Below are 12,362 nucleotides of genomic sequence, written 5' to 3'. Positions count from 1 at the left end.
TTCCAGGTATAGGGTCTCCGACATTTCCATAATCCACATTTTAATTGTGGGGGTTATAGGGCCTTTCCAAAATTGTAATATTAATTTTTTCCCAATTATTATACTGTAGTCGAGAAAGTTTATTTGGCTTGTTGTGAGTGTTAGACTTTGTCCTGATATTCCAAGTATTATTAGTTTTGAATCAAGATCCAATTTAGTATTGACAACATCAGAAATTATTCTAAAAATATCAATCCTGAAAATTTTGATTTTTATACAATTTACAAAAGTATGTGTTGTTGGCCTCTAGATGCTGACATTTATCACAGATAGGAGAGATATGTGGGAAGATTCTATTTAGTTTTGTTTTAGAGTAATGTAATCTGTGTAATACTTTGAATTGTATTAAAGCATGTCTGGCATTTAATGAGCATTGATGTATATATTGTAGACTTTCATCCCAAGTATCTTTCGTTATAGGTTGGCCTAGTTCATTTTCCCATGTGTGTCTATATAATTCCATCGATGGGACCTCGCTATCTAAGAGGGTTTTATGAATATAAGTTATTAATGTTTCTGTATTAGGATGTTTATTCAAACATACATCAAGGATTTCTGGTTCCCTAGTCCTATAATCTTGTGTATTAGATGGCGGCGCGTTCAGACGCAGCGGCTTTGCGCTCCCAAGTCCGAGTAAATTTGGAGCAGCCCGGTACCGAACGTGGCTGTGAAAATAAGGTATTTAAAAACCTCAGAACCCCTAGAACACCTAGAAACCCCAGTACCCCCAGAAATCACAGTAAGAAACTCACCTCCAGCACGAGGAAATCCAGGACCGCATCGTAATCCCGACGGGTCGCACATGGAGCCACACGGAATTGCTCAACATCGGACGTGGCTGCGAGAAACTGGCTTGTGAGTACTACAGCACCCTCACCAAAATCCCGATGGAGCTGAGCAGAACAGCCCCCTGGATCACCACTCCGGAGGGTAGGAGACGGAGCAAGCGCCGGGAGCGAAAGCAGAAACGTGGAAGATGAGCGGGGGTGCAGGACAGGCTACGGAGGGCTCCACAAAGACCATCGCTCCCATGCGCCTTTCTCGCAAATGTCCGGTCTCTGAGGTAAGGCTCTGGATCAACACCCAGCAATCCCTGAAAGACTGCTGCGTGCTGATCTTCATGAGACCTGGCTCAGCGCGCTGGTTCCCGATGGGGCTGTGGACCTAACCACTGCATCGTGCTGATAGAACAAAGGACTCCGGCAAGAGCAAGGGTGGCGGGCTCTGTATCTATATCAACAATGACTGGTGCACCAACCACACTGCAGTAGAGAGCTACTGTTTCCCAGACCTGGAATACCTACTGCTTAAATGTAGGCCGTTTTACCTGCCTCGGGAATTTACTGTGGCTATCATCATGGCCATATACATCCCACCACGGGCTAATGCTAACCTAGCGCTAGCACAGCTGCACTCGGCAGGATGCTCACCCCGATGGTGTCTTCATTGTTGCAGGGGACTTTATTCAGGTCGACCTATGAGCTGCATTCCGCAAATTCCACCAGCATGTGCAGTGCCCTACCAGGGGCTCAAACACGCTGGATAAAGTGTACACCAACATCAAGGACGCATACAGAGCTCTCCCCTGCCCATCTCTGGGACAATCCGATCACCTCTCACCGTTTCTACTGCCTGCATACATACCCCTCATCCGCATGACCAAACCTGCAATAAGGACGGTCAAAATATGGCCCGAGGACGCCACCCTACAACTCCAGGACTGCTTTGATCGCACCGCCTGGGACCTGTTTGCACAACAGGCAACCAGTGGTACAGAGGTAGACTTGGAGGAGTACACATCCACTGGGCTCTCCTACATCAACTGCTGTGTGGAGACTGTCACAGTGGACAAGCAAATAAAGATGTTCCCAAACTGGAAACCCTGGATGAACAAGGAGGTTCAGAATCTGCTAAGGGCACGCAACAATGCCTTTAAATCCAGGGACACTTCTGCCTACAGTGCTGCCAGGTCGAACCTGAACAAAGGTATCAAAAAGGCCAAAGTCATCCACAGGCAAAGGTTGAAAGACCACTTCAATACCGCGGACACCAGAAGCATGTGGCAGGGTGTCAGGGACATCACTGACAACAAGAGCAGCTCCACCTGCCCCCACGGTGATATCACACTGGCCAATGAACTAAACACCTTCTTTGCCCGCTTCGAAACTGGCAACACCACCAGGAGTGGAATAACCCCGGCCATGGCGGAGGGACAGGCCTTAACACTGAGCACTCAGGAGGTACAGTGCGCTCTGCGTAGGATCAATCCACGCAAGGCTGCAGGCCCGGATGGAGTCCAGGGAAGGGTACTATAGGACTGTGCTGTACAGCTTGCGGAGGTATTCACGAGAATCTTTAGTCTGTCTCTATCTCTGGCAACGGTCCCCAAGTGCCTAAAAACAGCTACCATAGTGCCGGTGCCGAAAAAGTCTAAAGTCACCAACCTGAATGACTACCGCCTGGTTGCCCTAACTCCAATCCCAATGAAGTGCTTCGAAAGGCTGGTCCTCTCCCACATCAAATCCAGCATCCCTGCCTCACTGGACTCTCATCAATTTGCATACAGGGCAAATAGATCGACAGAGGATGCCATCTCTCTGGCTCTTCACACTGTCCTGACTCAACTGGATAGACAGGGCATGTACGTAAGGATGCTCTTCATTGACTATAGCTCTGCATTCAATACGGTCATCCCCACCAAGCTCACCACCAAACTCCACCAGCTAGGCCTCAGCTCGCCGATATGCGATTGGATCCTGAACTTTCTGACGGAGCAATCGCAGGCAGTGAGATTGGGCCCGCACCTGTCCTCCACTATCACCCTGAGCACCACAGGGCTGTGTACTAAGCCCCATGCTCTACTCCCTCTTCACTCACGACTGTGTTCCTGCATTCGACACCAACACCATCGTGAAGTTTGCAGACGACACAACAGTGATTGGGCTGATCACCGACGGTGATGAAACGAATTACAGAGCGGAGGTGCACAACCTGGCAGACTGGTGCGCATGTAACAACTTGTCACTAAACACCTCCAAGACCAAGGAGCTGATTATTGACTTCAGGAGGTCCCATAATGGAGAATACGCCCCAATCTCCATTTACGGGGAAAGTGCGGAGAGAGTGTCCAGCTTTAAGTTACTGGGCACTCACATTTCAGAGGACCTCACATGGTCCACCAACACCGCTGCGCTGGTCAAGAATAGAATAGAATAGAATAGAATCTTTATTCTATTCTATTCTAGAATAGACCTCAGGAAGGCACACCAACGACTGTTCTTCCTGAGGACATTAAAAAAGACTGGTCTGCTCCAACAACTGCTGACAACCTTGTTTTTTTTATTTTCTTGACATCGGTTGGAAGCTGCATACTAAATCTCGTTGCACTGATGTGCAATGACAATAAAAGATATTATTATTATTATTACTATTATTATTATTATTATTATTATTATTATTATTATTATTATTATTATTATTAGATTTAACATAATCTCCAAGTTGTAGATATCTGAAAAAGTTATTTGAGTGTAGTCCGTAGATCTGTTGTAACTCCTAAAATGAAAGAAAAGTGCCTTTCCTATAAAGATGTCCCACCTTTTTAATTCCATAATTTTTCCATTGTGTAAAACCTTCATCCAATATGGAGGGTTTAAATAAAGGATTGTTTACAATGGGGAAACAGAGTGATATATTATCCAATTTTAAAGCCTTGTTTAATTGTTTCCAGATTCGTATACCACTATGTATTATAGTGTTTTCCCGATAGGTTTTTTGTGCAGTTTTGTGGGAGAAAACATAATTGAACCAATTTCAAAAGGCAAACAGTCTTCCTTTTCCATCCTTAACCAATCTGGTTGCTGATCCATGTCTTCCAGCCAGGAATTCATGTTTTTAATACGGACTGCCCAAAAAACCCCCCAATAACTTGGTAAGGCTAAACCTCCATTTGTCTTTGGTTTACATAAATGTTTTTTGCGTATTCTATGATTCTTATAATAATAATAATAATAATAATAATAATAATAATAATAATAATAATAATAATAATAATAATAATAAACTTTATTTATAAAGCGCTTTAAACAACCGCAGTTGCCACAAAGTGCTGTACATGAGAACTCATGGACAAAAAGTTATTACAAACCATTAAAAAACCGTAAAACGAAGGACTAAAAACAGTAAAAATTAAAAGACATTAAAAGCACTAAGAACAGGAGCAATGTCTCAGCCAGTGTCGAAAGCCAGAGAATAAAAATGAGTTTTTAGGGAGGATTTGAAGATGGACAGTGAGGGGGCCAGTCTGATGTGCAACGGCAAGGTGTTCCAAAATGCCGGAGCAGCAACAGAAAAGGCTCTATCCCCTCTGAGCTTCCGCTTAGACCGTGGTACCTCAAGGAGCAGCTGATCAGCTGACCTGAGGCACCGGGCAGCAGCATATAGGTGGAGCAGCTCAGAGAGGTAAGGCGGGGCGAGCCCATTCAACGATTTGAAAACAAATAAAATAATTTTAAAATGAACTCGAAAGTGCACTGGGAGCCAGTGAAGGGAGGCCAAAATTGGCGTAATGTGCTCCCTCTTTCGAGTTCCGGTCAAAAGGCGAGCGGCAGCATTTTGAACCAGCTGGAGACGAGCCAATGAAGCTTGTGCGACTCCAGAGTAGAGTGCGTTACAGTAATCCAGCCTAGATGTAACAAAGGCATGGATTACTGTTTCAAAATGCTGCCGCTCGAGGATGGGCTTCACCTTTGCCAGCTTCCTTAGGTGAAAGAAGCTGGACTTAACCACCGCGCCTATTTGTTTATCTAGTTTAAAATCACCGTCCATCCTAAAACCCCAGGTTTAAAACTGTTGGCTTTACGGACAATGCCAGTGGACCCAAGTCAACAAAGGGAGGTTCACGGCAGCCATTGGGGCCAAACAAAATCACCTCTGTCTTTTTTTCATTAAGTCCCAGAAAGTTTAAGGCCATCCAGGACTTAATGTCCTCAAGACAAGACAGAAGTGATTTTAGAGAATAGTCGTCTTCTTTCCTGAGTGGTATATAACTGGCTATCATCTGCGTAAAAGTGAAAGGAGATGCCATGCCTTCTTAAAATTGAGCCCAGAGGAAGTAGGTATAGAGAGAAGAGCAGGGGCCCTAAAATTGAGCCCTGTGGAACCCCATATGCCAAGGGAGTGGAGGAGGATTCAAAGCCAGCAAGGCTTACACGCATGGTTCTGTCTGCCAGATAGGACCTGAACCATCCCAGGGCACTGCCACAAATGCCCACTTGGTTCTGTAATCGGGAAATTAAAGTTCCATGGTCCACTGTATCGAAGGCGGCAGATAGGTCCAGCAAGGCAAGAACCACATAATTACCGGAGTCGTTTGCCAGGAGGATGTCGTTAAAGACCCTTAGCAGAGCCGACTCTGTGCTATGCATAGCTTTGAATCCAGACTGGAAAACCTCCCGGATATTGTGCTCATCCAGGAAGAGTTTCAGCTGAGCATAAACTACTTTCTCCATGATTTTAGAGATAAATGGCAACTTGGAGATCGGCCTAAAATTGGCCAGAACAGTTTGATCCAGGCCGGGTTTCTTAAGTAGTGGTTGCACTACTGCATGTTTCAAATTTACGGGGACAACCCCAGAACACAAGCTACTGTTTATGAGAACCGACTGCCCTATACTCGGGAAAACCTCTTTAAAAAGAAGAGGAGGGACAGCATCACAAGGGGAACCCGACGGCTTAATATGCCTAACCACATCCTCCTCTAGACCCGACAATGTCAGAGGCACAAACTTATTGAATGCCACCAGGCATGGGGCCGGAACAGAGGGGTCAGAGGCAGGAGCTGAGATGAGGGCCCTTATAGAAACAACCTTATTGATAAAGAAGTGCAGGAAGTCATTGCACAATTCGGACGATGCTTCCAGGCAGACAGGCTGTGGGGCATTTAAAACAGAATCAATGGTTTTGAATAACACACGTGGGTCGTGACGCATAGACACTATTATATTAGACAGGTAATATCTTTTATAATCCCAGATGAAGCATGTAACAATCGAATCGACTTTAAAGGAAAACATTTTGGGGAGATATATCGGAATTGATTGGAATAGGTACAGTAATTGCGGTAAAAAGATAATTTTTATCGCATTAATTCTACCAAACATTGAAATGGGAAGCGTTTTCCAATACTGAATATTCTTATGTAGTTTATTCAGTAAAGGTGGGAAGTTTAATTTAAATAAAGAAGTTTATGTCTTAGTTACATAAATTCCTAAATATTTAAGTTTTTCCTTAACTATTTTAAAGGGGGATTGTTGTAGTGTGTGTAAATTGAGTTCCGTTATTGGCATGATTTCGCTTTTATTCCAATTAATTCTATATCCCGAAAACTGACCAAATTGAGTTATTAGATTTAATAGGTTTGGAATGCTAGTTTCTGGCTTGTAATATATATTAATACATCATCTGCATATAAAGAGATTTTATTCATTGTGTCTTTAGTATTATACCCGTGTATTTCTGGATGGGCTCTAACACTCTCTGCTAATGGTTCAATTGCAAGAGCGATTAATAATGGGGATAGCGGGCATCCTTGTCTACAACCTCTAGAAAGATTAAATTTAGTTGATAACATTTGGTTTGTTAATATTCTAGATGTTGGGTTAGAATATAAAAGTTTAACCCATGTGCAGTACTTCTCTCCCAATTGAAATGTTTCCATCACCAAAAATAAATATGACCATTCTACCTGATCAAATGCTTTTTCAGCATCTAACGAAATGATTGCTAGGTCTGCATTAGCAATTCTATTTGAGTATATAATATTGAATAGTCGTCTCAGATTATAAAATGAGTAACGTTTTGGAATAAAACCTGTTTGGTCGGGGTGTATTAATTTGTTAATCACTAAACTCAATCTATGAGATAGGATTTTAGTTAATATTTTCTGATTAGTATTTAAGTGAGCTATTGCTCTATATGAACCTGGGTCTTCAAGATCCTTATCAGTTTTTGGTAAAAATGTTATTGTAGATTCGTTTAAAGTTTCTGGCAGTTTCTGTTGAGCGTAAGCGTATTTATACAGTGTCTGTAAGTGTGGGGAAATCAGATCATAAATTTTTTAATTAAATTCAGAGCTTAGACCATCAGGACCTGCGGCCTTTCCGTTTTTTAAAGATCTAATTGACTTCGATATCTTTTACCGTTATTGCAGCACCTCTCTCTCTCTCACATTCTCTCTCTTTCAGATCTAAACCCATAAGATTACATTTCTGTAAAAATGCTTTCATTCCTGCTGACTGTTCTGTCACTTTAGTTGAGTAAAGTTTTTGATAGTATTGTAAAAATCTGTCATTGATATCTATGGGCAGTGTTAATATTTCTCCCTTGACTGATCAAATTTTATAAATAGTTATTTTCCCCGTCCAGTTTACGAAGTTGACGTGCTAATAGTTTTTGTGGTTTATCACCAAATTCAAAGTTTAATTGTTTTGTATGTTGATAAAGTTTTATAACTTGGTCTGAGTATATTTTATTTAACTTGTATTTCAGTACTGCAATTTTATTGTGTTTTACCATAGATGGTGCTACTGCATTTTCTATGTCTAATTGCCTTATTTCCATTTCCAATGTCTGTTGTTTAGCCCGACTCTCTTTATTATGAAATGCTTGGGAGGAGATTAATGCTTCTCGTACAAATGCTTTAAATGTTTCCCAAAGAAGGGAAGCAGAAGTTCTAGGGCGGTCATTAGCCTCAAAAAACATATTAAACTGTTTTATAAGGTATTCATGACATACCTTTTTATTTAAAATTTGGGGGTTAAGTCTCCATTGTGTCTGTTTCTCGGCCATTCCGTTTAGTTTAATCATAAATGTTAGTGGTGCATGGTCCGAGATTATAATATTATGATATTTCGAGTTGTAGGTAAATGGAATAAGTTTGGAGTCTACTAAGAATGAGTCTATCCTTGAGTAAGTTTAATGCACCGGTGAGTAAAATGAATATTCTCGGCCGGATGGATTTGCAATTCTCCACACATCCTTGATTTTGGTAGTGTTAATATATGAGTTTAGAAATGCACTTGACTGAGATTTTAATATTCTTTGAGTTGATGATCTGTCTAAATAAGAATCTAGTGTACAATTTAAGTCTCCACCAATTATTAAGTCATGTTGTGTGAATTCCAGGATAGTATAGAATATTCTCTTAAAAAACAAGGGACTATCAAAATTTGGTCCATATACATTAAGAAGAGTCACAATTTGTTTCGCATAACTCACCTACTAATACAATATATCTGCCGTCAATATCTTCTATAGTTGATATATGTTTAAAAGGTATACCTTTACGGATTAATATTGCAACCTCTCTAGATTTATGTGAGAATGAAGAGTGATACGTTTTAGCAATCCATTTTGCTTTCAATCTATGTTGTGCTTCCTTTTTAAGATGTGTTTCCTGGAGGAATATTATATCTGCTTTAAGTGATTTTAAATGAGCTAATACTTTACCTCTCTTGATTGGTTCGTTAATTCCCTTAACATTCCAGCTACAGAATGTAATTCCTTCACCCCCAATTTTCATATTAACGTCTTGCATCTTATGATTAGGGTGGTCTATAATAGAGCAAATGGTTCAGCACATTAAACCCTACCTTATACCCGAACATCAGGTAGATGAATTTTAGATCTCTTACGGTTTTCCTCCCAGACATATCTCCTTAAATAAAACATAATTCCATTCAAAATAAAAATTATAATATAATACTAAGTGGGACCCGTTGGGTCCCAGCATCACACGGGAGGGCTGGTCACCAACGCAATATTCCACCTCTCCACCAATTCCAATATTGCTCACCAGTGGGGGGGGGGGGGGGATGTCTGTTGTGCTAGTATGGGTGTTGCGGGCCGAAGGTACTGGTTTCCAGAGGGCTAGTATAGACAATGTGGGCCGAATGGATTCTTGGGCTGGCATCCAACTGTTGCAACGATTTTAAAAGCCACGCAAACAATTGGGCTGCAGCCACCTGACAACCAAAATACATTTTGTGAGCACAACCCTTTTAAAAAGGCGAGGCAAACAATTGGGCTGCAGCCACCTGACAACCAAAATTCATTTTGTGAACACAAACTTGTTAAAAAGGTGAGGCAAACAATTGGGCTGCAGCCACCTGACAACCAAAATTCATTTTGTGAACACAAACTTGTTAAAAAGGCGAGGCAAACAATTGGGCTGCAGCCAACTGACAACCAAAGTTCATTTTGTGGACACAAACTTGTTAAAAAGGCGAGGCAAACAATTGGGCTGCAGCCACCTTACAACCAAAGTTCATTTTTTGAACACAAACTTGTTAAAAAAGCGAGGCAAACAATTAGGCTGCAGCCACCTGACAACCAAAATTCATTTTGTGAACACAAACTTTTTAAAAAGGCAAGGCAAACAATTGGGCAGTAGCCACTTTACAGCCGCATCGAGGGGACTCACCATGGAGTAGACGTGCGTTCAGTATTATTCGCAGCTCAGAGAGACGTGATCCTCTCACTTCCTGGGTCTGGCAGAGACTGAGTAAGGGACTACACTTCCGGGTTTTATAGTCCCTCCCCCCTGTCACCAGCGGGGGCAGCAGAGAGAATGGCAATTAAAAAAACCCATTAATATCTCTCTGAATTTTCAGCGATGGGAAAAATCCTCCGGTCCCGGAAGGAGGAGGGGGCTCTGAGTGAGGTGGCCGAAAATGACGGCCGTAGGTGGCGGCGTTCTCTCAGATATCACAGCACAATGGGCCAAAAGCGGTCAAGATCAGACTTTTAGTAATATAGATAAAATAGAGAAAGTAAAATAATACTATGTTAGTAAAGTGTAAAAGAAAGTAAAACACTACATCTATAGTTGGTGCAGTTAGTGATAGCCACCCTAATGTGGCTAGACATCTAAGGACTTCCGTAGCCTTTGGTAAAAATAAAGTAATACTAGCTCCGTACTTTCCTTAGGAGAAAAGTTTCAATTTCAATAAAAACAATTTATGGGGGAAGGGAAACAATAGTTATATTCCATTAGTGAAATAATTATTAGTCTCAAAGTAAGATATTAGTCTCCTTTAACAAAAATATGAATCAAAGATTAGTCAAAAATATCGAAGAAAAAAACTATATTTTTTATTAATAAATTGCCTGAATCACACATTACTTATAATTCATACTTTTAGCTAATTCTAAGTTGATCCAGTTAACAATAATTAATAATAATTAGTAATCATGATTAGTAGTAATTAGTAATGATTAGTACTAAAATATAAATGTTATATATCAATAGCAAAATAACCGCTCGATTCTCATTATAAATTTTGAGCAGTCCTTAAGTATAGCAATTTAAAGTTCCATTTCTTCTCTATGGGGTAACGATGTCCGGTACCGTCAGGTGTATGTTGAGTGTTTGTTCAATCCTCGGTCTTATTCTTGATGTTCTGGGCAAATTCAAGTGCTTCTGTGTGTTTGATGAAGAAATATTCCTTCCTCTTGTAAGTGACTCTCAGTGTTGCGGGGTACATCAGTCCATATCTCAGATCTTTTATATTCTTAAGTATTCTTCTTGTGTCTGTAAACAGCGCTCTATTCCTGGCGACCTCCACAGGATAATCTCTAATTATACTGATCTTATCTCCTTCAAATACGAGATTTCTGCTGCGAACGATTTTCTTCATCATATCATCCAAAACATGATCATATTGTACCTTCACTATCAGTTGTCTTGCGGCGGGGGGGGGGGGGGGGGGGGGGGGGCGTCCGCCCTTGGGCGGCGTCCCAATGCTCTGTGTGCCCGAGCAAGTAAAGGTTCTTGATCCAGATTTAAGACTTTTTTTAATAGATCTGCGGCAAATTCACGGGGGTCATGGTTCCCCTCTCTGCCTTCCTGAATGCCCACGATTCTTAAATTCTGGCGTCTCTGACGTCCCTCCAAGTCAATACATTTTTCAATTATTTTATGCAGTAGGTCTGATAAATGCTTGTTCTCGGAGAGAAGCTTTTTTGTAGTTTTAGAACTTGTATCAACAATTTCCTCTAATTCAGTTATACCTGTATGTTGTTGATTTAGTGCCTGGAAGATGGGATCCAACAGTTGAATCTGGATTTCATCGAATTTAATTTAACCTTTACCTCTTCAATCTTTTGATTAAGATTTTCTTCCATGTTTAACTTCCAGGCTTCCAGTACTTTGTGTACAGAGGCTGTGACTTCTTCTTTAATTACTTCTTTAAAAGATTGCAGTTCTTCCTTAAAGTTCTGTTTAAGTTTTTTCAATTCTTCCATTATATTTGTAATTTCTTGTGCGAGGAAACTTCTTAGTTCTTCTACATCTGTTTTTTTCTTCTTTGAGACATCTTCCTGGGACGATGTTAAAACTGAGCCCGAGGCTTCAGTCGGGCCTACTTCTTTGGGCTTGCCGGTTTTTCTCGTCTTGGGGGGGGGGGGGGGGGTATAGACATACCGCCGGTGTCACGCGCCTGATGACATCACACGCTTGATGCAAGCAGCCAGTGCCGTTGTCTGCAGGTAAGTCCCATTCTTTTCCCCCGTTTTCAAACAATTTTTTGTGGAGCTAGTCGGCGCGAGTCTCCCTTACTCCATAGCGCCACCGGAAGTGGGGGCAGATTATTATCTGAATGGTGTCAGATTAGGAAAAGAGGAGGTGCAACGAAACCTGGGTGCCCTTGTACATCAGCCACTGAAAGTAAGCATGCAGGTACAGCAGGCAGTGAAAAATACAAGTGGCATGTTGGCCTTTATAGCAAGAGGATTTGAGTATAGGAACAAGGAGGTCCCACTGCAGTTGTACAGGGCCCTAGTGAGACTGCACCTGGAGTATTGTGTGCAGTTTTGGTCTTCTAATTTGATGAAGGACAGTTTTGCTATTGAAGGAGTGCAGCGTAGGTTCACCAGGATAATTCCCGGGATGGTGGGACTGACATATGATGCAGGAATACATTAACTGGGTTTATAAACACTGGAATTTAGAAGAATGAGAGGGGATCTCATAGAAACACATAATATTCTTAAGGGATAGGATAGGCTGGATGCAGGAAAAATGTTCCCCATGTTGGGGAAGTTCAGAACTAGGGGTCACAGTTTAAGAATAAGGGGTAGGGCATTTAGGACTGAGATGAGAAAAAAAGTTTTCACCCAGAGAGTTGTGAATCTGTGGAATTCTCTGCCACAGAAACATAGAAACATAGAAAATAGGTGCAGGAGTACGCCATTCGGCCCTTCGAGCCTGCACCGCCATTCGATATGATCATGGCTGATCATCCAACTCAGTATCCCATCCCTGC

At 41.6% G+C, this 12,362-nt stretch overlaps 2 protein-coding genes across 2 annotated transcripts in view; both read right to left on the bottom strand.

Moving 5' to 3' along the window:
• Positions 1 to 12,362, bottom strand: part of LOC116978257 (solute carrier family 22 member 5-like) — a 70,007-nt gene that overhangs the window by 50,082 nt on the left and 7,563 nt on the right. The window lies entirely within an intron of this gene.
• LOC116978253 (solute carrier family 22 member 4-like) overlaps positions 1 to 12,362 on the bottom strand; it is a 267,313-nt gene that overhangs the window by 247,811 nt on the left and 7,140 nt on the right. The window lies entirely within an intron of this gene.

The sequence above is a fragment of the Amblyraja radiata genome, chromosome 11, assembly GCF_010909765.2.
Source record: "Amblyraja radiata isolate CabotCenter1 chromosome 11, sAmbRad1.1.pri, whole genome shotgun sequence".
NCBI classification, from domain to species: domain Eukaryota; kingdom Metazoa; phylum Chordata; class Chondrichthyes; order Rajiformes; family Rajidae; genus Amblyraja; species Amblyraja radiata.
The sequence above is the reverse complement of the archived record's forward strand: the minus strand, read 5'-3'. Positions and strand labels throughout refer to the sequence as shown.